Source organism: Cupressus sempervirens, chromosome 2, assembly GCF_028749045.1.
Source record: "Cupressus sempervirens isolate cs-2001-9-10 chromosome 2, ASM2874904v1, whole genome shotgun sequence".
Classification (NCBI taxonomy): Eukaryota; Viridiplantae; Streptophyta; class Pinopsida; order Cupressales; family Cupressaceae; genus Cupressus; species Cupressus sempervirens.
Window position 1 is genome coordinate 765,621,138 of NC_143119.1, and position 5,843 is coordinate 765,626,980.

Genomic DNA, 5,843 nt, shown 5'->3' on the forward strand with positions numbered 1-5,843 from the left:
TTCATTAATCATGGTTTTGACCTTTCCTTCATTGATTACATCTTTTTTCTTTTGTTTCTACTCATTATCTTGATCTTCTTCTTCTTGAATAACATCTACTTATGTGGTGGTCTCCATCATTATGGATTAAATCTCATCGTTGGTTATAATATTATCCAAAAATGTATCTTGCTCTTGTTTTTCTCATTTGGTATTAAGTGTGATTGGAACACCTGAAACAAAGAAATTAGGTTGTTTAATTATGTTTTTAAACTAATTTACATCTCCAGAGTCTTCCTCTAGTTGTACTAATTGATTGTTCAGTGATAGAAATATTACCAACTAGCTTGTGAGAAGGTTTTGATGTATGATCATTCCTTTCATCTAAAGCATCTATTAATAGCTTTCTCTCTTCTGAAATTTCTTCATACAATCCTACCATGATTTTGACTATCTTCATTTTAGTTCAATTTATCTTGATATATTAATCTAAAGATCAAAAAAATAAATAAGAAGAGTTAAATACTAATTAGTGGTTATGTTTCTTTTATTAAAAATATTAAGTAGTGTTCCTAAGAATTTCAATGAATTAAAACATATATTAATTTAAAATTTTTTAAAATTATATAATTCATTTGTTTTCTATTAAGTTTATTATTAAAACCATCAATTTTTATTTTATTAGGATTCAATATTTTCTACATTTAAAATATTAGCAATTTGATTTATAAAATTGTAATATTTAAGTATAAAATTATATTTAATATATTAATATAGTTTTATTATCTAATTTTCCCAAATCAAGCAATCATTAATAAGAAATTATTTATTTATTTAAAAAAATATTAATATATTCTTTAAAATAAAATCAAGCTAATTACTTTAGGGAAATGATAAGATCATTAGAAAAAAAAATTGCTATTTTTGTAGCTTTAAAAGTGAGAATAGAAACATTGTAAAAAAAAGAATGTCATTTTTGGATGATCACATCATTTTAACATGATCATATCGTCTTTAAAAAACCATCTTATTACAAGCTTTAAAAAAAAAAACATTTTTATTTCTGAAATATTAAATTATTATTATATAATTTTTCACTTTTAAAATAATGCTTCATGTTTGTTTATATTTTTATATAGAAATTATATACTATTTGAAGTAACAATACCTTTAAACTAATTATAATACTTTTGTTTCTATTTAACTAATAAAATTAATATTTCAAAACAAACTAAATATAATATTTTATAATATTTAGTTTCACCAACATAGAAAACCTTTGATGTAACTTTATTTTTCACCTGAAAACAATATTACATTAATTACTATTCTAATGTTAAAATACATTAAAAAACAAAAGAAAATTAATTTATGTAAATAAACTTTATTGCAAAGTGTTTTAATTAAATAATATATTTTTCTTATTCATAAAATTCAACATTGTCAGGATGATCTTCTTACAACATGCAAGTGCACTTTTAAGATTTAATCCATAAAAGAATATGTGAAATCTGACAAATCTCTATTTTGTAGAGTTTGATTACTATTGCAAGCTATACCAAATGGATATGGACTGTCTATATGCTTGCTTACATGTCGATCAAAATACCATTCTACAACTACTCCTGCAATTGACTACAATGCCATAAAAATACAAATTATTAAACAATAACTCTTGTCCACATTTAGTCCAACCTACCATACAATCAAGAAATGATCAAAGTGTGTTTTTTAATGAGAAAATATGATCTTTGTAAAATTGATTCTCTAATACTTTTGTATTAATGTTTTGGATCATTTTTTTAAATTATAATTTAAATGAAAGTATGCAAAAAAGAAAGGGAAAAGTATATTTATATCAAAATTATTACAAAGTTGATGTAAAACTTATGATTACAACATTGATACAATAATTATCACACACAATTTAACTATGTAGGTTTTTTATCAAACTCATTGACCCATGTTTCTTGACTAGTGGTTAGTAAGAACCCATTTCTTATGAGAATAAATGGAACACTTACCACTCATTGCATCTAGATGATGTTCATTGGGGTGAAGTACAACACTTACCCCTAGGTCACCCATTAGAGTACCACTCCAAATGGAGCACTATAGAAGAGACTCTATAGTTAAGCACACACGATCTTATCTAGATTGGCAAGTGGATTCAAGGTTCAATTGATTTGAGGTGCTCGACAACATGGTCATAGAAGAAAGATTCCTACAGAGGCTTAGTGTGGGGTTACTAGCTTAGAGGGGAGGAGTTCTATTCTTAATGGCAACCAGGATGTTATAGTCTAGCAACTAGAGACCTAGAGACCTCTATTGGCTCTAATTTTGGTGCCGTTGTGGTTTCTCCTACTCTAGAAGAAAAATATATTCTTCTGGCAGATTTGGTCAAAGATGTGCTTGCCTCTGGTAAAGGAAAGGGATCTTCTCTTGCTTTGGGCCTGATGCAAAGACCATCTAAGAAAGTCTCTTCTACTACTCCCTCAAGAGTTGGTCGAAAGCAAGATTGAGAAAAAATTAAATTTATAGGAGATTTACTAGTAGAGTTGGGGGTCGTAAAGACCATGGATGAACATTTTTACCACTCTACTCAATGATTATTCTCTCCTGGAATGTGAGGGGGTTGAATAGCATCTCCAAACAAAAAGTTATTCATGACCTGGTGGCCAATCATTTTCCAAATATCCTTTGTATCTAGGAGACCAAGCTTTCAGTGGACTCCATATTTAGATGTGCTCCTAAAATTTGATGTTTGGGGCAATGTCAATGTGTTGGTTCTTTGGGAGCTCTATGGTCTTGCCATTTGTTGGGATCCTAGGATAGTTATGCCACTCTACTGGGTCTCTTGCCACTCAGCTCTCTTAATGGTGGTCTCTTCTCTGGAAACTAGAGAGATGATTCTTGTTACTAATGTGTATGCCCCTATTAGTTTTCATGGAAAGATTAAGCTCTGGGCACATATTAGGCATGTCAAAAGCTGTCAGCCACTTTTGACTTGGATTGTGGCCAGGGATTTCAATTATGTTATTAGTCTAGAGGAGAAGTGGGGTGGGCTGGCTCACTTGGGTCCTTTCGAGCTTCTTTGGGAAAATATAGATCTTTTACATCTCTCTGATGTTAAACCTCTTAATGGGCTCTTTACATGGAACAAAAGAAGGGTTGGAGATGATGCCATCTCGAAATGCTTGGACAAGTTCCTGGTTTCTTTCTTCTGGAATTGTGGCTCTCTGTCTCTCTCTTTTGAAATTCTTGATTGGAGAGGCTCTAACCACTAGCCTATCAAGCTCACAACTAGTTATGTTGTTGTTCCCAAGAAGCCCCCCTTTAAGTTCTAGCTGATGTGGCTTTAAGACTCTTCTCTCCATGATTTAATGGCCCACTGGTGGAGATAGGGAGGCCTTGTCTATGGCATTGTTATGTTCTTCTTCTCTAAAAAATTATAGTATGTAAAAAGGAAGTTGAAGCATTGGAACATGATTTTTTTTGGTCATCTCCACATTATGAAGAAGAGGGCTTAGGATTATCTTGATGTTATTGCTAGGAAAATTCAAGATTTTGGTTTTTCTAAAGCTCTTGGTCTAGCGGAATCCCAAGCTTCTAGCAATTTAGCAAAGTGGGATCTTAGAGAAGAAATTTACTAGAAATAGAAGGCTTGAGTTGACTGGCTTCAAGAAGGCGATAAGACCACTACATTTTTCCATAAATCTATGCAAGCTTGACGTAACAAGAGTTACATTTCTTCTCTTGTTACTTCTAATGGGACACATCTAACCTCCTCTCAAGCTATGTCCAAGGAAGCTATTCAATTTTACTCTACTCTCTTTTTTGATGACTTTCCTCCATCAAAGATTAGGAGAATACAATCGTCTATATTCCTTCTGTTGTGTCTTGAGTGATGAAAAAATTTCTTATGTGACCAATTTGTATGTCTGACTTAGAGGAGGTGGTCTTCAACTTGCATAAGGGAAAAGCTCAGGGGCCTGATGGCCTCCTTGTTGAATTCTTTTAGGAATTTTGGGATATTATCAATCATGACCTTTTGGATGTGGTTCAAGAGTTCTATTCCAACAAAGATATACTCTAGGCTTTGAATGCTACTTTCCTAGTCATTATTCCGAAGAAGGAAGTGCCTAATTAGTTGGGCTTCTTTGGGTCATTTCTCTATGTAATGTAGTCCATAAAATCATTACTAAGCTCCTTGTGGAGAGGCTTAAAGTTTGGCTTTCCATGGTTATCTCTGAGGTACAAGGGGGTTTTGTGGTTGGAAATTTTTTTTTGGATGGGTTGGTTATTGCTTCTAAAGCCGTTCACTCTATGTGTACTTCTAGAGAACATGCCATGTTCATCAAGCTTGATATGGCTAAGGCTTATGATAGAGCCAATTAGGGTTTCTTGTAGAAAGTTCTTCTATCTTTTGGCTTCAATCAAGAATGGGTTAGCTAGATTTTGAGTTGTGTTACTACTCCCTCCTTCTTGGTCCTTCTTAATGGTGAACTATTAGAGCTTTTTGAGGCCTCTAGGGGTCTTTGCCAAGGAGATCTTCTTTCTCCATATTTGTTTATCATTATGGCTGAGGGACTTGGCAAACTTATTAGTCTCATGTTTCCCAAAATTTGATTTAGGGCTAGCAATGGAGAAATGGTTTGCCCTCTTTTTCTCACCTCCATTTTGTTGATGATAAGGACCTTGCTAAGAGCTCGGATCTGGGAAGCCGAAGCATTTTGACTCACCTTGGATAGTTACTATAAGAATTTTCCTTAGGGAAAAATCACCCAAGATCAAGAACCTCAAGCACTAGCACAATATGGACCAATAAAGTATGACTGGAATAACAATATGAAATTGAATTGATGTACATACACACTAGGAGTGCTTGAATATAAAGGCTCTAGACTAACTAGAAGTTATTGAAATGATAAGTTTCACAACTAAGCACATGTCCACTAAGAGTGGATTATCCTCCATTGAGCACAGAAGTTATTGTGATAATGAGAGGATAAGCTTAACATAGGTGCAACAAGTAAAAAGATGTTATAGACACCATGTGCTTATTTAGAGTGTGAACAACTGTGTTGTCTACATGACAACTCAGATAAATATTCAAACTCCTATGTTGTAGACACCATGTGCTAATTTAGAGTTGTTGACTCATGTGTTGTCAACAAGACAACTCATATGAGTACACATACTCCTAGGTTTCTAACCTAATAAATAATAAAATAATGTATTAACCTAAGTAAAATTAAGTGTAATAATTAATTATTTACACTAACACCCCCTTAAGTGCAACTTAGGGGAGTGCACTTAAGGTTACAAAAGCTATAATGAAAATGCTTGATTGGTCCCGGCTACTAGGCCATGTGAGGTACCCATGTACAAATGCAATGCAATCTCTTTGAAAATGGAGAAAGAGGGAAAACCTCATGGGAAAAACCCTCCCCCAAAAGGAGAGATGAAAAAACAAGATGCATGGATGGATGGAGTAATTAAGACCCCCACCATTACACCATACATAATGTATATACAATAGAGAAGTATGGGAAGGACAAAACCCCATAAGAGAAAAATTCCCCCTCATAAGAGAGAAAAAGAAGAAGAAGAAAGGAGACAAGGTAGTCCCCCCCTCAAATGTATAATGTCAATCAGTGATAGCTACTCCAAGATGAATATAGAAGTTGATCCATGACTATTGAATAATGTTCCTCCCTTTAGAAAGAAACAATGTCATAGCTACATATGAGATGCTTCTCCAATTTGTAGAAAGAATCCTCAAGATGAATGGTGTCTCTAAAAACTACTCAATTGTCCCTATGTCAATATTGATGGTCGCCCCTTCCAACAGTGCCAAAAAG